This window comes from Oncorhynchus mykiss, chromosome 4 (genome assembly GCF_057628025.1).
Source record: "Oncorhynchus mykiss isolate SJ-2025 chromosome 4, ASM5762802v1, whole genome shotgun sequence".
Taxonomy (NCBI): domain Eukaryota; kingdom Metazoa; phylum Chordata; class Actinopteri; order Salmoniformes; family Salmonidae; genus Oncorhynchus; species Oncorhynchus mykiss.
The window spans coordinates 10,807,029-10,826,709 of record NC_143025.1 but is presented as its reverse complement, the minus strand read 5'-3'; the positions used below and the strand labels follow the sequence as shown (position 1 = coordinate 10,826,709).

Here is a 19,681-nt window from a genome sequence, read left to right as displayed (position 1 = left end):
AAACCGGTGGTGCAAATGCTCTTTTCAAGATGCTCCACCTTGATCACAACAACTTATGCACCAAAACTATACTTTCAGGGATCATTTCTATAGTGCGTTACTTGAGAAATGTGTGTCTAAAGTGGTAGATCTCGCTATCCATGATGACGATTCAAGATATTCCCGTTCAGAGCATGAATCTGGTGGTTAGAAATGACATTGCTCATTTTTCTTCCACCTTTGATGACTGTTCCTTGTTCTTCAATGAACTTGGATGAAGGGAATATGTTCTGAGTGGATGATAACCATGTACAATAAAAGCTACTGAAATGTCTCCCAAATCCTTATCGTTAGTAAAATAAAACCTCTTGAATCAGTCCTGAGACCCCAGCAATAATCTTTTCAGTTTTCTGGCTTTCGTTGATCTCCATGTCCAGCCCTTATATTTTGCTTCAAAATGAGGAGTTTTAAAATTTTCCTTTCAGGACAACCTTTGACCTTCATACGTAGAAGAACCTTGTACTTTCTAACAACTTTTTGGTAGCTTGTGAGCGTCATAGAGCAAAACATGTTACATGTGCATGTTCGATAGAGTCTCAGCTTTTCATAGATAGCTTTTAGTAGTTTGTAATTCAAACCTTTCTGACTCTACAGATGTTTCTGTAAAAAAAAGACCCGGGCCTGGGCACCTTCGGAATCCGTCTTTGTCTCACAAACACAGCTCTATCTCAGCCCCCGTTAATCACACAGACTAACTCTTGGTACCACTGGATGCAGAAGACAGAGACGAATCTGATGGTACAACCCATACGTCTATAGCTAAAACACACAATGTTTAAAAGGGGGTAGAATTCAACACAAATAACCGGCTTTGAAATATGGATGGCTGTCCATCAACATTAGGTCATATTTTACCTGTTGGCAACCAGCATCGCTGACCATTTTTCTCAATTGAGAAACCTAGCAATTCTCCATAATTAACATAATTTGATTGCAACAACTGTTGATGCTGAGAATGCAACACAAACCGCTGGTGCAAATGCTCTTTTCAAGATGCTCCACCTTGATCACAACAACTTATGCACCAAAACTATACTTTCAGGGATCATTTCTATAGTGCGTTACTTGAGAAATGTGTGTCTAAAGTGGTAGATCTCGCTATCCATGATGACGATTCAAGATATTCCCGTTCAGAGCATGAATCTGGTGGTTAGAAATGACATTGCTCATTTTTCTTCCACCTTTGATGACTGTTCCTTGTTCTTCAATGAACTTGGATGAAGGGAATATGTTCTGAGTGGATGATAACCATGTACAATAAAAGCTACTGAAATGTCTCCCAAATCCTTATCGTTAGTAAAATAAAACCTCTTGAATCAGTCCTGAGACCCCAGCAATAATCTTTTCAGTTTTCTGGCTTTCGTTGATCTCCATGTCCAGCCCTTATATTTTGCTTCAAAATGAGGAGTTTTAAAATGTTCCTTTCAGGACAACCTTTGACCTTCATACGTAGAAGAACCTTGTACTTTCTAACAACTTTTTGGTAGCATGTGAGCGTCATAGAGCAAAACATGTTACATGTGCATGTTCGATAGAGTCTCAGCTTTTCATAGATAGCTTTTAGTAATTTGTAATTCAAACCTTTCTGACTCTACAGATGTTTCTTTAAAAAAAAGACCCGGGCCTGGGCACCTTCGGAATCCGTCTTTGTCTCACAAACACAGCTCTATCTCAGCCCCCGTTAATCACACAGACTAACTCTTGGTACCACTGGATGCAGAAGACAGAGACGAATCTGATGGTACAACCCATACGTCTATAGCTAAAACACACAATGTTTAAAAGGGGGTAGAATTCAACACAAATAACCGGCTTTGAAATATGGATGGCTGTCCATCAACATTAGGTCATATTTTACCTGTTGGCAACCAGCATCGCTGACCATTTTTCTCAATTGAGAAACCTAGCAATTCTCCATAATTAACATAATTTGATTGCAACAACTGTTGATGCTGAGAATGCAACACAAACCGCTGGTGCAAATGCTCTTTTCAAGATGCTCCACCTTGATCACAACAACTTATGCACCAAGACTATACTTTCAGGGATCATTTCTATAGTGCGTTACTTGAGAAATGTGTGTCTAAAGTGGTAGATCTCGCTATCCATGATGACGATTCAAGATATTCCCGTTCAGAGCATGAATCTGGTGGTTAGAAATGACATTGCTCATTTTTCTTCCACCTTTGATGACTGTTCCTTGTTCTTCAATGAACTTGGATGAAGGGAATATGTTCTGAGTGGATGATAACCATGTACAATAAAAGCTACTGAAATGTCTCCCAAATCCTTATCGTTAGTAAAATAAAACCTCTTGAATCAGTCCTGAGACCCCAGCAATAATCTTTTCAGTTTTCTGGCTTTCGTTGATCTCCATGTCCAGCCCTTATATTTTGCTTCAAAATGAGGAGTTTTAAAATTTTCCTTTCAGGACAACCTTTGACCTTCATACGTAGAAGAACCTTGTACTTTCTAACAACTTTTTGGTAGCTTGTGAGCGTCATAGAGCAAAACATGTTACATGTGCATGTTCGATAGAGTCTCAGCTTTTCATAGATAGCTTTTAGTAATTTGTAATTCAAACCTTTCTGACTCTACAGATGTTTCTTTAAAAAAAAGACCCGGGCCTGGGCACCTTCGGAATCCGTCTTTGTCTCACAAACACAGCTCTATCTCAGCCCCCGTTAATCACACAGACTAACTCTTGGTACCACTGGATGCAGAAGACAGAGACGAATCTGATGGTACAACCCATACGTCTATAGCTAAAACACACAATGTTTAAAAGGGGGTAGAATTCAACACAAATAACCGGCTTTGAAATATGGATGGCTGTCCATCAACATTAGGTCATATTTTACCTGTTGGCAACCAGCATCGCTGACCATTTTTCTCAATTGAGAAACCTAGCAATTCTCCATAATTAACATAATTTGATTGCAACAACTGTTGATGCTGAGAATGCAACACAAACCGCTGGTGCAAATGCTCTTTTCAAGATGCTCCACCTTGATCACAACAACTTATGCACCAAGACTATACTTTCAGGGATCATTTCTATAGTGCGTTACTTGAGAAATGTGTGTCTAAAGTGGTAGATCTCGCTATCCATGATGACGATTCAAGATATTCCCGTTCAGAGCATGAATCTGGTGGTTAGAAATGACATTGCTCATTTTTCTTCCACCTTTGATGACTGTTCCTTGTTCTTCAATGAACTTGGATGAAGGGAATATGTTCTGAGTGGATGATAACCATGTACAATAAAAGCTACTGAAATGTCTCCCAAATCCTTATCGTTAGTAAAATAAAACCTCTTGAATCAGTCCTGAGACCCCAGCAATAATCTTTTCAGTTTTCTGGCTTTCGTTGATCTCCATGTCCAGCCCTTATATTTTGCTTCAAAATGAGGAGTTTTAAAATTTTCCTTTCAGGACAACCTTTGACCTTCATACGTAGAAGAACCTTGTACTTTCTAACAACTTTTTGGTAGCTTGTGAGCGTCATAGAGCAAAACATGTTACATGTGCATGTTCGATAGAGTCTCAGCTTTTCATAGATAGCTTTTAGTAATTTGTAATTCAAACCTTTCTGACTCTACAGATGTTTCTTTAAAAAAAAGACCCGGGCCTGGGCACCTTCGGAATCCGTCTTTGTCTCACAAACACAGCTCTATCTCAGCCCCCGTTAATCACACAGACTAACTCTTGGTACCACTGGATGCAGAAGACAGAGACGAATCTGATGGTACAACCCATACGTCTATAGCTAAAACACACAATGTTTAAAAGGGGGTAGAATTCAACACAAATAACCGGCTTTGAAATATGGATGGCTGTCCATCAACATTAGGTCATATTTTACCTGTTGGCAACCAGCATCGCTGACCATTTTTCTCAATTGAGAAACCTAGCAATTCTCCATAATTAACATAATTTGATTGCAACAACTGTTGATGCTGAGAATGCAACACAAACCGCTGGTGCAAATGCTCTTTTCAAGATGCTCCACCTTGATCACAACAACTTATGCACCAAGACTATACTTTCAGGGATCATTTCTATAGTGCGTTACTTGAGAAATGTGTGTCTAAAGTGGTAGATCTCGCTATCCATGATGACGATTCAAGATATTCCCGTTCAGAGCATGAATCTGGTGGTTAGAAATGACATTGCTCATTTTTCTTCCACCTTTGATGACTGTTCCTTGTTCTTCAATGAACTTGGATGAAGGGAATATGTTCTGAGTGGATGATAACCATGTACAATAAAAGCTACTGAAATGTCTCCCAAATCCTTATCGTTAGTAAAATAAAACCTCTTGAATCAGTCCTGAGACCCCAGCAATAATCTTTTCAGTTTTCTGGCTTTCGTTGATCTCCATGTCCAGCCCTTATATTTTGCTTCAAAATGAGGAGTTTTAAAATTTTCCTTTCAGGACAACCTTTGACCTTCATACGTAGAAGAACCTTGTACTTTCTAACAACTTTTTGGTAGCTTGTGAGCGTCATAGAGCAAAACATGTTACATGTGCATGTTCGATAGAGTCTCAGCTTTTCATAGATAGCTTTTAGTAATTTGTAATTCAAACCTTTCTGACTCTACAGATGTTTCTTTAAAAAAAAGACCCGGGCCTGGGCACCTTCGGAATCCGTCTTTGTCTCACAAACACAGCTCTATCTCAGCCCCCGTTAATCACACAGACTAACTCTTGGTACCACTGGATGCAGAAGACAGAGACGAATCTGATGGTACAACCCATACGTCTATAGCTAAAACACACAATGTTTAAAAGGGGGTAGAATTCAACACAAATAACCGGCTTTGAAATATGGATGGCTGTCCATCAACATTAGGTCATATTTTACCTGTTGGCAACCAGCATCGCTGACCATTTTTCTCAATTGAGAAACCTAGCAATTCTCCATAATTAACATAATTTGATTGCAACAACTGTTGATGCTGAGAATGCAACACAAACCGCTGGTGCAAATGCTCTTTTCAAGATGCTCCACCTTGATCACAACAACTTATGCACCAAGACTATACTTTCAGGGATCATTTCTGTAGTGCGTTACTTGAGAAATGTGTGTCTAAAGTGGTAGATCTCGCTATCCATGATGACGATTCAAGATATTCCCGTTCAGAGCATGAATCTGGTGGTTAGAAATGACATTGCTCATTTTTCTTCCACCTTTGATGACTGTTCCTTGTTCTTCAATGAACTTGGATGAAGGGAATATGTTCTGAGTGGATGATAACCATGTACAATAAAAGCTACTGAAATGTCTCCCAAATCCTTATCGTTAGTAAAATAAAACCTCTTGAATCAGTCCTGAGACCCCAGCAATAATCTTTTCAGTTTTCTGGCTTTCGTTGATCTCCATGTCCAGCCCTTATATTTTGCTTCAAAATGAGGAGTTTTAAAATTTTCCTTTCAGGACAACCTTTGACCTTCATACGTAGAAGAACCTTGTACTTTCTAACAACTTTTTGGTAGCTTGTGAGCGTCATAGAGCAAAACATGTTACATGTGCATGTTCGATAGAGTCTCAGCTTTTCATAGATAGCTTTTAGTAGTTTGTAATTCAAACCTTTCTGACTCTACAGATGTTTCTGTAAAAAAAAGACCCGGGCCTGGGCACCTTCGGAATCCGTCTTTGTCTCACAAACACAGCTCTATCTCAGCCCCCGTTAATCACACAGACTAACTCTTGGTAACACTGGATGCAGAAGACAGAGACGAATCTGATGGTACAACCCATACGTCTATAGCTAAAACACACAATGTTTAAAAGGGGGTAGAATTCAACACAAATAACCGGCTTTGAAATATGGATGGCTGTCCATCAACATTAGGTCATATTTTACCTGTTGGCAACCAGCATCGCTGACCATTTTTCTCAATTGAGAAACCTAGCAATTCTCCATAATTAACATAATTTGATTGCAACAACTGTTGATGCTGAGAATGCAACACAAACCGGTGGTGCAAATGCTCTTTTCAAGATGCTCCACCTTGATCACAACAACTTATGCACCAAAACTATACTTTCAGGGATCATTTCTATAGTGCGTTACTTGAGAAATGTGTGTCTAAAGTGGTAGATCTCGCTATCCATGATGACGATTCAAGATATTCCCGTTCAGAGCATGAATCTGGTGGTTAGAAATGACATTGCTCATTTTTCTTCCACCTTTGATGACTGTTCCTTGTTCTTCAATGAACTTGGGTGAAGGGAATATGTTCTGAGTGGATGATAACCATATACAATAAAAGCTACTGAAATGTCTCCCAAATCCTTATCGTTAGTAAAATAAAACCTCTTGAATCAGTCCTGAGACCCCAGCAATAATCTTTTCAGTTTTCTGGCTTTCGTTGATCTCCATGTCCAGCCCTTATATTTTGCTTCAAAATGAGGAGTTTTAAAATGTTCCTTTCAGGACAACCTTTGACCTTCATACGTAGAAGAACCTTGTACTTTCTAACAACTTTTTGGTAGCATGTGAGCGTCATAGAGCAAAACATGTTACATGTGCATGTTCGATAGAGTCTCAGCTTTTCATAGATAGCTTTTAGTAATTTGTAATTCAAACCTTTCTGACTCTACAGATGTTTCTTTAAAAAAAAGACCCGGGCCTGGGCACCTTCGGAATCCGTCTTTGTCTCACAAACACAGCTCTATCTCAGCCCCCGTTAATCACACAGACTAACTCTTGGTACCACTGGATGCAGAAGACAGAGACGAATCTGATGGTACAACCCATACGTCTATAGCTAAAACACACAATGTTTAAAAGGGGGTAGAATTCAACACAAATAACCGGCTTTGAAATATGGATGGCTGTCCATCAACATTAGGTCATATTTTACCTGTTGGCAACCAGCATCGCTGACCATTTTTCTCAATTGAGAAACCTAGCAATTCTCCATAATTAACATAATTTGATTGCAACAACTGTTGATGCTGAGAATGCAACACAAACCGGTGGTGCAAATGCTCTTTTCAAGATGCTCCACCTTGATCACAACAACTTATGCACCAAAACTATACTTTCAGGGATCATTTCTATAGTGCGTTACTTGAGAAATGTGTGTCTAAAGTGGTAGATCTCGCTATCCATGATGACGATTCAAGATATTCCCGTTCAGAGCATGAATCTGGTGGTTAGAAATGACATTGCTCATTTTTCTTCCACCTTTGATGACTGTTCCTTGTTCTTCAATGAACTTGGATGAAGGGAATATGTTCTGAGTGGATGATAACCATGTACAATAAAAGCTACTGAAATGTCTCCCAAATCCTTATCGTTAGTAAAATAAAACCTCTTGAATCAGTCCTGAGACCCCAGCAATAATCTTTTCAGTTTTCTGGCTTTCGTTGATCTCCATGTCCAGCCCTTATATTTTGCTTCAAAATGAGGAGTTTTAAAATTTTCCTTTCAGGACAACCTTTGACCTTCATACGTAGAAGAACCTTGTACTTTCTAACAACTTTTTGGTAGCTTGTGAGCGTCATAGAGCAAAACATGTTACATGTGCATGTTCGATAGAGTCTCAGCTTTTCATAGATAGCTTTTAGTAGTTTGTAATTCAAACCTTTCTGACTCTACAGATGTTTCTGTAAAAAAAAGACCCGGGCCTGGGCACCTTCGGAATCCGTCTTTGTCTCACAAACACAGCTCTATCTCAGCCCCCGTTAATCACACAGACTAACTCTTGGTACCACTGGATGCAGAAGACAGAGACGAATCTGATGGTACAACCCATACGTCTATAGCTAAAACACACAATGTTTAAAAGGGGGTAGAATTCAACACAAATAACCGGCTTTGAAATATGGATGGCTGTCCATCAACATTAGGTCATATTTTACCTGTTGGCAACCAGCATCGCTGACCATTTTTCTCAATTGAGAAACCTAGCAATTCTCCATAATTAACATAATTTGATTGCAACAACTGTTGATGCTGAGAATGCAACACAAACCGCTGGTGCAAATGCTCTTTTCAAGATGCTCCACCTTGATCACAACAACTTATGCACCAAAACTATACTTTCAGGGATCATTTCTATAGTGCGTTACTTGAGAAATGTGTGTCTAAAGTGGTAGATCTCGCTATCCATGATGACGATTCAAGATATTCCCGTTCAGAGCATGAATCTGGTGGTTAGAAATGACATTGCTCATTTTTCTTCCACCTTTGATGACTGTTCCTTGTTCTTCAATGAACTTGGATGAAGGGAATATGTTCTGAGTGGATGATAACCATGTACAATAAAAGCTACTGAAATGTCTCCCAAATCCTTATCGTTAGTAAAATAAAACCTCTTGAATCAGTCCTGAGACCCCAGCAATAATCTTTTCAGTTTTCTGGCTTTCGTTGATCTCCATGTCCAGCCCTTATATTTTGCTTCAAAATGAGGAGTTTTAAAATGTTCCTTTCAGGACAACCTTTGACCTTCATACGTAGAAGAACCTTGTACTTTCTAACAACTTTTTGGTAGCATGTGAGCGTCATAGAGCAAAACATGTTACATGTGCATGTTCGATAGAGTCTCAGCTTTTCATAGATAGCTTTTAGTAATTTGTAATTCAAACCTTTCTGACTCTACAGATGTTTCTTTAAAAAAAAGACCCGGGCCTGGGCACCTTCGGAATCCGTCTTTGTCTCACAAACACAGCTCTATCTCAGCCCCCGTTAATCACACAGACTAACTCTTGGTACCACTGGATGCAGAAGACAGAGACGAATCTGATGGTACAACCCATACGTCTATAGCTAAAACACACAATGTTTAAAAGGGGGTAGAATTCAACACAAATAACCGGCTTTGAAATATGGATGGCTGTCCATCAACATTAGGTCATATTTTACCTGTTGGCAACCAGCATCGCTGACCATTTTTCTCAATTGAGAAACCTAGCAATTCTCCATAATTAACATAATTTGATTGCAACAACTGTTGATGCTGAGAATGCAACACAAACCGCTGGTGCAAATGCTCTTTTCAAGATGCTCCACCTTGATCACAACAACTTATGCACCAAGACTATACTTTCAGGGATCATTTCTATAGTGCGTTACTTGAGAAATGTGTGTCTAAAGTGGTAGATCTCGCTATCCATGATGACGATTCAAGATATTCCCGTTCAGAGCATGAATCTGGTGGTTAGAAATGACATTGCTCATTTTTCTTCCACCTTTGATGACTGTTCCTTGTTCTTCAATGAACTTGGATGAAGGGAATATGTTCTGAGTGGATGATAACCATGTACAATAAAAGCTACTGAAATGTCTCCCAAATCCTTATCGTTAGTAAAATAAAACCTCTTGAATCAGTCCTGAGACCCCAGCAATAATCTTTTCAGTTTTCTGGCTTTCGTTGATCTCCATGTCCAGCCCTTATATTTTGCTTCAAAATGAGGAGTTTTAAAATGTTCCTTTCAGGACAACCTTTGACCTTCATACGTAGAAGAACCTTGTACTTTCTAACAACTTTTTGGTAGCATGTGAGCGTCATAGAGCAAAACATGTTACATGTGCATGTTCGATAGAGTCTCAGCTTTTCATAGATAGCTTTTAGTAATTTGTAATTCAAACCTTTCTGACTCTACAGATGTTTCTTTAAAAAAAAGACCCGGGCCTGGGCACCTTCGGAATCCGTCTTTGTCTCACAAACACAGCTCTATCTCAGCCCCCGTTAATCACACAGACTAACTCTTGGTACCACTGGATGCAGAAGACAGAGACGAATCTGATGGTACAACCCATACGTCTATAGCTAAAACACACAATGTTTAAAAGGGGGTAGAATTCAACACAAATAACCGGCTTTGAAATATGGATGGCTGTCCATCAACATTAGGTCATATTTTACCTGTTGGCAACCAGCATCGCTGACCATTTTTCTCAATTGAGAAACCTAGCAATTCTCCATAATTAACATAATTTGATTGCAACAACTGTTGATGCTGAGAATGCAACACAAACCGCTGGTGCAAATGCTCTTTTCAAGATGCTCCACCTTGATCACAACAACTTATGCACCAAGACTATACTTTCAGGGATCATTTCTATAGTGCGTTACTTGAGAAATGTGTGTCTAAAGTGGTAGATCTCGCTATCCATGATGACGATTCAAGATATTCCCGTTCAGAGCATGAATCTGGTGGTTAGAAATGACATTGCTCATTTTTCTTCCACCTTTGATGACTGTTCCTTGTTCTTCAATGAACTTGGATGAAGGGAATATGTTCTGAGTGGATGATAACCATGTACAATAAAAGCTACTGAAATGTCTCCCAAATCCTTATCGTTAGTAAAATAAAACCTCTTGAATCAGTCCTGAGACCCCAGCAATAATCTTTTCAGTTTTCTGGCTTTCGTTGATCTCCATGTCCAGCCCTTATATTTTGCTTCAAAATGAGGAGTTTTAAAATTTTCCTTTCAGGACAACCTTTGACCTTCATACGTAGAAGAACCTTGTACTTTCTAACAACTTTTTGGTAGCTTGTGAGCGTCATAGAGCAAAACATGTTACATGTGCATGTTCGATAGAGTCTCAGCTTTTCATAGATAGCTTTTAGTAATTTGTAATTCAAACCTTTCTGACTCTACAGATGTTTCTTTAAAAAAAAGACCCGGGCCTGGGCACCTTCGGAATCCGTCTTTGTCTCACAAACACAGCTCTATCTCAGCCCCCGTTAATCACACAGACTAACTCTTGGTACCACTGGATGCAGAAGACAGAGACGAATCTGATGGTACAACCCATACGTCTATAGCTAAAACACACAATGTTTAAAAGGGGGTAGAATTCAACACAAATAACCGGCTTTGAAATATGGATGGCTGTCCATCAACATTAGGTCATATTTTACCTGTTGGCAACCAGCATCGCTGACCATTTTTCTCAATTGAGAAACCTAGCAATTCTCCATAATTAACATAATTTGATTGCAACAACTGTTGATGCTGAGAATGCAACACAAACCGCTGGTGCAAATGCTCTTTTCAAGATGCTCCACCTTGATCACAACAACTTATGCACCAAGACTATACTTTCAGGGATCATTTCTATAGTGCGTTACTTGAGAAATGTGTGTCTAAAGTGGTAGATCTCGCTATCCATGATGACGATTCAAGATATTCCCGTTCAGAGCATGAATCTGGTGGTTAGAAATGACATTGCTCATTTTTCTTCCACCTTTGATGACTGTTCCTTGTTCTTCAATGAACTTGGATGAAGGGAATATGTTCTGAGTGGATGATAACCATGTACAATAAAAGCTACTGAAATGTCTCCCAAATCCTTATCGTTAGTAAAATAAAACCTCTTGAATCAGTCCTGAGACCCCAGCAATAATCTTTTCAGTTTTCTGGCTTTCGTTGATCTCCATGTCCAGCCCTTATATTTTGCTTCAAAATGAGGAGTTTTAAAATTTTCCTTTCAGGACAACCTTTGACCTTCATACGTAGAAGAACCTTGTACTTTCTAACAACTTTTTGGTAGCTTGTGAGCGTCATAGAGCAAAACATGTTACATGTGCATGTTCGATAGAGTCTCAGCTTTTCATAGATAGCTTTTAGTAATTTGTAATTCAAACCTTTCTGACTCTACAGATGTTTCTTTAAAAAAAAGACCCGGGCCTGGGCACCTTCGGAATCCGTCTTTGTCTCACAAACACAGCTCTATCTCAGCCCCCGTTAATCACACAGACTAACTCTTGGTACCACTGGATGCAGAAGACAGAGACGAATCTGATGGTACAACCCATACGTCTATAGCTAAAACACACAATGTTTAAAAGGGGGTAGAATTCAACACAAATAACCGGCTTTGAAATATGGATGGCTGTCCATCAACATTAGGTCATATTTTACCTGTTGGCAACCAGCATCGCTGACCATTTTTCTCAATTGAGAAACCTAGCAATTCTCCATAATTAACATAATTTGATTGCAACAACTGTTGATGCTGAGAATGCAACACAAACCGCTGGTGCAAATGCTCTTTTCAAGATGCTCCACCTTGATCACAACAACTTATGCACCAAGACTATACTTTCAGGGATCATTTCTGTAGTGCGTTACTTGAGAAATGTGTGTCTAAAGTGGTAGATCTCGCTATCCATGATGACGATTCAAGATATTCCCGTTCAGAGCATGAATCTGGTGGTTAGAAATGACATTGCTCATTTTTCTTCCACCTTTGATGACTGTTCCTTGTTCTTCAATGAACTTGGATGAAGGGAATATGTTCTGAGTGGATGATAACCATGTACAATAAAAGCTACTGAAATGTCTCCCAAATCCTTATCGTTAGTAAAATAAAACCTCTTGAATCAGTCCTGAGACCCCAGCAATAATCTTTTCAGTTTTCTGGCTTTCGTTGATCTCCATGTCCAGCCCTTAAATTTTGCTTCAAAATGAGGAGTTTTAAAATTTTCCTTTCAGGACAACCTTTGACCTTCATACGTAGAAGAACCTTGTACTTTCTAACAACTTTTTGGTAGCTTGTGAGCGTCATAGAGCAAAACATGTTACATGTGCATGTTCGATAGAGTCTCAGCTTTTCATAGATAGCTTTTAGTAGTTTGTAATTCAAACCTTTCTGACTCTACAGATGTTTCTGTAAAAAAAAGACCCGGGCCTGGGCACCTTCGGAATCCGTCTTTGTCTCACAAACACAGCTCTATCTCAGCCCCCGTTAATCACACAGACTAACTCTTGGTAACACTGGATGCAGAAGACAGAGACGAATCTGATGGTACAACCCATACGTCTATAGCTAAAACACACAATGTTTAAAAGGGGGTAGAATTCAACACAAATAACCGGCTTTGAAATATGGATGGCTGTCCATCAACATTAGGTCATATTTTACCTGTTGGCAACCAGCATCGCTGACCATTTTTCTCAATTGAGAAACCTAGCAATTCTCCATAATTAACATAATTTGATTGCAACAACTGTTGATGCTGAGAATGCAACACAAACCGGTGGTGCAAATGCTCTTTTCAAGATGCTCCACCTTGATCACAACAACTTATGCACCAAAACTATACTTTCAGGGATCATTTCTATAGTGCGTTACTTGAGAAATGTGTGTCTAAAGTGGTAGATCTCGCTATCCATGATGACGATTCAAGATATTCCCGTTCAGAGCATGAATCTGGTGGTTAGAAATGACATTGCTCATTTTTCTTCCACCTTTGATGACTGTTCCTTGTTCTTCAATGAACTTGGATGAAGGGAATATGTTCTGAGTGGATGATAACCATGTACAATAAAAGCTACTGAAATGTCTCCCAAATCCTTATCGTTAGTAAAATAAAACCTCTTGAATCAGTCCTGAGACCCCAGCAATAATCTTTTCAGTTTTCTGGCTTTCGTTGATCTCCATGTCCAGCCCTTATATTTTGCTTCAAAATGAGGAGTTTTAAAATTTTCCTTTCAGGACAACCTTTGACCTTCATACGTAGAAGAACCTTGTACTTTCTAACAACTTTTTGGTAGCTTGTGAGCGTCATAGAGCAAAACATGTTACATGTGCATGTTCGATAGAGTCTCAGCTTTTCATAGATAGCTTTTAGTAGTTTGTAATTCAAACCTTTCTGACTCTACAGATGTTTCTGTAAAAAAAAGACCCGGGCCTGGGCACCTTCGGAATCCGTCTTTGTCTCACAAACACAGCTCTATCTCAGCCCCCGTTAATCACACAGACTAACTCTTGGTACCACTGGATGCAGAAGACAGAGACGAATCTGATGGTACAACCCATACGTCTATAGCTAAAACACACAATGTTTAAAAGGGGGTAGAATTCAACACAAATAACCGGCTTTGAAATATGGATGGCTGTCCATCAACATTAGGTCATATTTTACCTGTTGGCAACCAGCATCGCTGACCATTTTTCTCAATTGAGAAACCTAGCAATTCTCCATAATTAACATAATTTGATTGCAACAACTGTTGATGCTGAGAATGCAACACAAACCGGTGGTGCAAATGCTCTTTTCAAGATGCTCCACCTTGATCACAACAACTTATGCACCAAAACTATACTTTCAGGGATCATTTCTATAGTGCGTTACTTGAGAAATGTGTGTCTAAAGTGGTAGATCTCGCTATCCATGATGACGATTCAAGATATTCCCGTTCAGAGCATGAATCTGGTGGTTAGAAATGACATTGCTCATTTTTCTTCCACCTTTGATGACTGTTCCTTGTTCTTCAATGAACTTGGATGAAGGGAATATGTTCTGAGTGGATGATAACCATGTACAATAAAAGCTACTGAAATGTCTCCCAAATCCTTATCGTTAGTAAAATAAAACCTCTTGAATCAGTCCTGAGACCCCAGCAATAATCTTTTCAGTTTTCTGGCTTTCGTTGATCTCCATGTCCAGCCCTTATATTTTGCTTCAAAATGAGGAGTTTTAAAATTTTCCTTTCAGGACAACCTTTGACCTTCATACGTAGAAGAACCTTGTACTTTCTAACAACTTTTTGGTAGCTTGTGAGCGTCATAGAGCAAAACATGTTACATGTGCATGTTCGATAGAGTCTCAGCTTTTCATAGATAGCTTTTAGTAGTTTGTAATTCAAACCTTTCTGACTCTACAGATGTTTCTGTAAAAAAAAGACCCGGGCCTGGGCACCTTCGGAATCCGTCTTTGTCTCACAAACACAGCTCTATCTCAGCCCCCGTTAATCACACAGACTAACTCTTGGTACCACTGGATGCAGAAGACAGAGACGAATCTGATGGTACAACCCATACGTCTATAGCTAAAACACACAATGTTTAAAAGGGGGTAGAATTCAACACAAATAACCGGCTTTGAAATATGGATGGCTGTCCATCAACATTAGGTCATATTTTACCTGTTGGCAACCAGCATCGCTGACCATTTTTCTCAATTGAGAAACCTAGCAATTCTCCATAATTAACATAATTTGATTGCAACAACTGTTGATGCTGAGAATGCAACACAAACCGCTGGTGCAAATGCTCTTTTCAAGATGCTCCACCTTGATCACAACAACTTATGCACCAAAACTATACTTTCAGGGATCATTTCTATAGTGCGTTACTTGAGAAATGTGTGTCTAAAGTGGTAGATCTCGCTATCCATGATGACGATTCAAGATATTCCCGTTCAGAGCATGAATCTGGTGGTTAGAAATGACATTGCTCATTTTTCTTCCACCTTTGATGACTGTTCCTTGTTCTTCAATGAACTTGGATGAAGGGAATATGTTCTGAGTGGATGATAACCATGTACAATAAAAGCTACTGAAATGTCTCCCAAATCCTTATCGTTAGTAAAATAAAACCTCTTGAATCAGTCCTGAGACCCCAGCAATAATCTTTTCAGTTTTCTGGCTTTCGTTGATCTCCATGTCCAGCCCTTATATTTTGCTTCAAAATGAGGAGTTTTAAAATGTTCCTTTCAGGACAACCTTTGACCTTCATACGTAGAAGAACCTTGTACTTTCTAACAACTTTTTGGTAGCATGTGAGCGTCATAGAGCAAAACATGTTACATGTGCATGTTCGATAGAGTCTCAGCTTTTCATAGATAGCTTTTAGTAATTTGTAATTCAAACCTTTCTGACTCTACAGATGTTTCTTTAAAAAAAAGACCCGGGCCTGGGCACCTTCGGAATCCGTCTTTGTCTCACAAACACAGCTCTATCTCAGCCCCCGTTAATCACACAGACTAACTCTTGGTACCACTGGATGCAGAAGACAGAGACGAATCTGATGGTACAACCCATACGTCTATAGCTAAAACACACAATGTTTAAAAGGGGGTAGAATTCAACACAAATAACCGGCTTTGAAATATGGATGGCTGTCCATCAACATTAGGTCATATTTTACCTGTTGGCAACCAGCATCGCTGACCATTTTTCTCAATTGAGAAACCTAGCAATTCTCCATAATTAACATAATTTGATTGCAACAACTGTTGATGCTGAGAATGCAACACAAACCGCTGGTGCAAATGCTCTTTTCAAGATGCTCCACCTTGATCACAACAACTTATGCACCAAGACTATACTTTCAGGGATCATTTCTATAGTGCGTTACTTGAGAAATGTGTGTCTAAAGTGGTAGATCTCGCTATCCATGATGACGATTCAAGATATTCCCGTTCAGAGCATGAATCTGGTGGTTAGAAATGACATTGCTCATTTTTCTTCCACCTTTGATGACTGTTCCTTGTTCTTCAATGAACTTGGATGAAGGGAATATGTTCTGAGTGGATGATAACCATGTACAATAAAAGCTACTGAAATGTCTCCCAAATCCTTATCGTTAGTAAAATAAAACCTCTTGAATCAGTCCTGAGACCCCAGCAATAATCTTTTCAGTTTTCTGGCTTTCGTTGATCTCCATGTCCAGCCCTTATATTTTGCTTCAAAATGAGGAGTTTTAAAATTTTCCTTTCAGGACAACCTTTGACCTTCATACGTAGAAGAACCTTGTACTTTCTAACAACTTTTTGGTAGCTTGTGAGCGTCATAGAGCAAAACATGTTACATGTGCATGTTCGATAGAGTCTCGGCTTTTCATAGATAGCTTTTAGTAATTTGTAATTCAAACCTTTCTGACTCTACAGATGTTTCTTTAAAAAAAAGACCCGGGCCTGGGCACCTTCGGAATCCGTCTTTGTCTCACAAACACAGCTCTATCTCAGCCCCCGTTAATCACACAGACTAACTCTTGGTACCACTGGATGCAGAAGACAGAGACGAATCTGATGGTACAACCCATACGTCTATAGCTAAAACACACAATGTTTAAAAGGGGGTAGAATTCAACACAAATAACCGGCTTTGAAATATGGATGGCTGTCCATCAACATTAGGTCATATTTTACCTGTTGGCAACCAGCATCGCTGACCATTTTTCTCAATTGAGAAACCTAGCAATTCTCCATAATTAACATAATTTGATTGCAACAACTGTTGATGCTGAGAATGCAACACAAACCGCTGGTGCAAATGCTCTTTTCAAGATGCTCCACCTTGATCACAACAACTTATGCACCAAGACTATACTTTCAGGGATCATTTCTGTAGTGCGTTACTTGAGAAATGTGTGTCTAAAGTGGTAGATCTCGCTATCCATGATGACGATTCAAGATATTCCCGTTCAGAGCATGAATCTGGTGGTTAGAAATGACATTGCTCATTTTTCTTCCACCTTTGATGACTGTTCCTTGTTCTTCAATGAACTTGGATGAAGGGAATATGTTCTGAGTGGATGATAACCATGTACAATAAAAGCTACTGAAATGTCTCCCAAATCCTTATCGTTAGTAAAATAAAACCTCTTGAATCAGTCCTGAGACCCCAGCAATAATCTTTTCAGTTTTCTGGCTTTCGTTGATCTCCATGTCCAGCCCTTATATTTTGCTTCAAAATGAGGAGTTTTAAAATTTTCCTTTCAGGACAACCTTTGACCTTCATACGTAGAAGAACCTTGTACTTTCTAACAACTTTTTGGTAGCTTGTGAGCGTCATAGAGCAAAACATGTTACATGTGCATGTTCGATAGAGTCTCAGCTTTTCATAGATAGCTTTTAGTAGTTTGTAATTCAAACCTTTCTGACTCTACAGATGTTTCTGTAAAAAAAAGACCCGGGCCTGGGCACCTTCGGAATCCGTCTTTGTCTCACAAACACAGCTCTATCTCAGCCCCCGTTAATCACACAGACTAACTCTTGGTACCACTGGATGCAGAAGACAGAGACGAATCTGATGGTACAACCCATACGTCTATAGCTAAAACACACAATGTTTAAAAGGGGGTAGAATTCAACACAAATAACCGGCTTTGAAATATGGATGGCTGTCCATCAACATTAGGTCATATTTTACCTGTTGGCAACCAGCATCGCTGACCATTTTTCTCAATTGAGAAACCTAGCAATTCTCCATAATTAACATAATTTGATTGCAACAACTGTTGATGCTGAGAATGCAACACAAACCGCTGGTGCAAATGCTCTTTTCAAGATGCTCCACCTTGATCACAACAACTTATGCACCAAGACTATACTTTCAGGGATCATTTCTATAGTGCGTTACTTGAGAAATGTGTGTCTAAAGTGGTAGATCTCGCTATCCATGATGACGATTCAAGATATTCCCGTTCAGAGCATGAATCTGGTGGTTAGAAATGACATTGCTCATTTTTCTTCCACCTTTGATGACTGTTCCTTGTTCTTCAATGAACTTGGATGAAGGGAATATGTTCTGAGTGGATGATAACCATGTACAATAAAAGCTACTGAAATGTCTCCCAAATCCTTATCGTTAGTAAAATAAAACCTCTTGAATCAGTCCTGAGACCCCAGCAATAATCTTTTCAGTTTTCTGGCTTTCGTTGATCTCCATGTCCAGCCCTTATATTTTGCTTCAAAATGAGGAGTTTTAAAATTTTCCTTTCAGGACAACCTTTGACCTTCATACGTAGAAGAACCTTGTACTTTCTAACAACTTTTTGGTAGCTTGTGAGCGTCATAGAGCAAAACATGTTACATGTGCATGTTCGATAGAGTCTCAGCTTTTCATAGATAGCTTTTAGTAGTTTGTAATTCAAACCTTTCTGACTCTACAGATGTTTCTTTAAAAAAAAGACCCGGGCCTGGGCACCTTCGGAATCCGTCTTTGTCTCACAAACACAGCTCTATCTCAGCCCCCGTTAATCACACAGACTAACTCTTGGTAACACTGGATGCAGAAGACAGAGACGAATCTGATGGTACAACCCATACGTCTATAGCTAAAACACACAATGTTTAAAAGGGGGTAGAATTCAACACAAATAACCGGCTTTGAAATATGGATGGCTGTCCATCAACATTAGGTCATATTTTACCTGTTGGCAACCAGCATCGCTGACCATTTTTCTCAATTGAGAAACCTAGCAATTCTCCATAATTAACATAATTTGATTGCAACAACTGTTGATGCTGAGAATGCAACACAAACCGGTGGTGCAAATGCTCTTTTCAAGATGCTCCACCTTGATCACAACAACTTATGCACCAAGACTATACTTTCAGGGATCATTTCTATAGTGCGTTACTTGAGAAATGTGTGTCTAAAGTGGTAGATCTCGCTATCCATGATGACGATTCAAGATATTCCCGTTCAGAGCATGAATCTGGTGGTTAGAAATGACATTGCTCATTTTTCTTCCACCTTTGATGACTGTTCCTTGTTCTTCAATGAACTTGGATGAAGGGAATATGTTCTGAGTGGATGATAACCATGTACAATAAAAGCTACTGAAATGTCTCCCAAATCCTTATCGTTAGTAAAATAAAACCTCTTGAATCAGTCCTGAGACCCCAGCAATAATCTTTTCAGTTTTCTGGCTTTCGTTGATCTCCATGTCCAGCCCTTATATTTTGCTTCAAAATGAGGAGTTTTAAAATTTTCCTTTCAGGACAACCTTTGACCTTCATACGTAGAAGAACCTTGTACTTTCTAACAACTTTTTGGTAGCTTGTGAGCGTCATAGAGCAAAACATGTTACATGTGCATGTTCGATAGAGTCTCAGCTTTTCATAGATAGCTTTTAGTAGTTTGTAATTCAAACCTTTCTG

General features: G+C 39.2%; 20 non-coding genes across 20 annotated transcripts; all 20 read left to right on the top strand.

Annotated features, from left to right (window-relative positions):
- Nucleotides 1-62: 62 nt before the first annotated feature.
- LOC118945853 (small nucleolar RNA U3) lies at nt 63-278 on the top strand. Its single transcript, XR_005041011.1, has one exon. It is a non-coding gene; the product is annotated as a small nucleolar RNA U3 (small nucleolar RNA).
- A 787-nt stretch (nt 279-1,065) lies between these two features.
- LOC118945852 (small nucleolar RNA U3) lies at nt 1,066-1,281 on the top strand. The gene has a single exon (XR_005041010.1). It is a non-coding gene; the product is annotated as a small nucleolar RNA U3 (small nucleolar RNA).
- A 787-nt stretch (nt 1,282-2,068) lies between these two features.
- Nucleotides 2,069-2,284, top strand: LOC118945956 (small nucleolar RNA U3). Its single transcript, XR_005041109.1, has one exon. It is a non-coding gene; the product is annotated as a small nucleolar RNA U3 (small nucleolar RNA).
- A 787-nt stretch (nt 2,285-3,071) lies between these two features.
- Nucleotides 3,072-3,287, top strand: LOC118945955 (small nucleolar RNA U3). Its single transcript, XR_005041108.1, has one exon. It is a non-coding gene; the product is annotated as a small nucleolar RNA U3 (small nucleolar RNA).
- Nucleotides 3,288-4,074: 787 nt separating this feature from the next.
- Nucleotides 4,075-4,290, top strand: LOC118945953 (small nucleolar RNA U3). The gene has a single exon (XR_005041106.1). It is a non-coding gene; the product is annotated as a small nucleolar RNA U3 (small nucleolar RNA).
- Nucleotides 4,291-5,077: 787 nt separating this feature from the next.
- LOC118945933 (small nucleolar RNA U3) lies at nt 5,078-5,293 on the top strand. The gene has a single exon (XR_005041086.1). It is a non-coding gene; the product is annotated as a small nucleolar RNA U3 (small nucleolar RNA).
- A 787-nt stretch (nt 5,294-6,080) lies between these two features.
- On the top strand, nt 6,081-6,296 carry LOC118945861 (small nucleolar RNA U3). Its single transcript, XR_005041019.1, has one exon. It is a non-coding gene; the product is annotated as a small nucleolar RNA U3 (small nucleolar RNA).
- A 787-nt stretch (nt 6,297-7,083) lies between these two features.
- LOC118945851 (small nucleolar RNA U3) lies at nt 7,084-7,299 on the top strand. The gene has a single exon (XR_005041009.1). It is a non-coding gene; the product is annotated as a small nucleolar RNA U3 (small nucleolar RNA).
- A 787-nt stretch (nt 7,300-8,086) lies between these two features.
- LOC118945850 (small nucleolar RNA U3) lies at nt 8,087-8,302 on the top strand. The gene has a single exon (XR_005041008.1). It is a non-coding gene; the product is annotated as a small nucleolar RNA U3 (small nucleolar RNA).
- Nucleotides 8,303-9,089: 787 nt separating this feature from the next.
- LOC118945952 (small nucleolar RNA U3) lies at nt 9,090-9,305 on the top strand. Its single transcript, XR_005041105.1, has one exon. It is a non-coding gene; the product is annotated as a small nucleolar RNA U3 (small nucleolar RNA).
- A 787-nt stretch (nt 9,306-10,092) lies between these two features.
- Nucleotides 10,093-10,308, top strand: LOC118945951 (small nucleolar RNA U3). Its single transcript, XR_005041104.1, has one exon. It is a non-coding gene; the product is annotated as a small nucleolar RNA U3 (small nucleolar RNA).
- A 787-nt stretch (nt 10,309-11,095) lies between these two features.
- Nucleotides 11,096-11,311, top strand: LOC118945950 (small nucleolar RNA U3). Its single transcript, XR_005041103.1, has one exon. It is a non-coding gene; the product is annotated as a small nucleolar RNA U3 (small nucleolar RNA).
- Nucleotides 11,312-12,098: 787 nt separating this feature from the next.
- LOC118945932 (small nucleolar RNA U3) lies at nt 12,099-12,314 on the top strand. The gene has a single exon (XR_005041085.1). It is a non-coding gene; the product is annotated as a small nucleolar RNA U3 (small nucleolar RNA).
- A 787-nt stretch (nt 12,315-13,101) lies between these two features.
- On the top strand, nt 13,102-13,317 carry LOC118945849 (small nucleolar RNA U3). The gene has a single exon (XR_005041007.1). It is a non-coding gene; the product is annotated as a small nucleolar RNA U3 (small nucleolar RNA).
- A 787-nt stretch (nt 13,318-14,104) lies between these two features.
- Nucleotides 14,105-14,320, top strand: LOC118945847 (small nucleolar RNA U3). Its single transcript, XR_005041005.1, has one exon. It is a non-coding gene; the product is annotated as a small nucleolar RNA U3 (small nucleolar RNA).
- Nucleotides 14,321-15,107: 787 nt separating this feature from the next.
- LOC118945846 (small nucleolar RNA U3) lies at nt 15,108-15,323 on the top strand. Its single transcript, XR_005041004.1, has one exon. It is a non-coding gene; the product is annotated as a small nucleolar RNA U3 (small nucleolar RNA).
- A 787-nt stretch (nt 15,324-16,110) lies between these two features.
- On the top strand, nt 16,111-16,326 carry LOC118945949 (small nucleolar RNA U3). Its single transcript, XR_005041102.1, has one exon. It is a non-coding gene; the product is annotated as a small nucleolar RNA U3 (small nucleolar RNA).
- Nucleotides 16,327-17,113: 787 nt separating this feature from the next.
- On the top strand, nt 17,114-17,329 carry LOC118945925 (small nucleolar RNA U3). The gene has a single exon (XR_005041078.1). It is a non-coding gene; the product is annotated as a small nucleolar RNA U3 (small nucleolar RNA).
- A 787-nt stretch (nt 17,330-18,116) lies between these two features.
- On the top strand, nt 18,117-18,332 carry LOC118945948 (small nucleolar RNA U3). The gene has a single exon (XR_005041101.1). It is a non-coding gene; the product is annotated as a small nucleolar RNA U3 (small nucleolar RNA).
- A 787-nt stretch (nt 18,333-19,119) lies between these two features.
- Nucleotides 19,120-19,335, top strand: LOC118945947 (small nucleolar RNA U3). The gene has a single exon (XR_005041100.1). It is a non-coding gene; the product is annotated as a small nucleolar RNA U3 (small nucleolar RNA).
- Nucleotides 19,336-19,681: the final 346 nt, after the last annotated feature.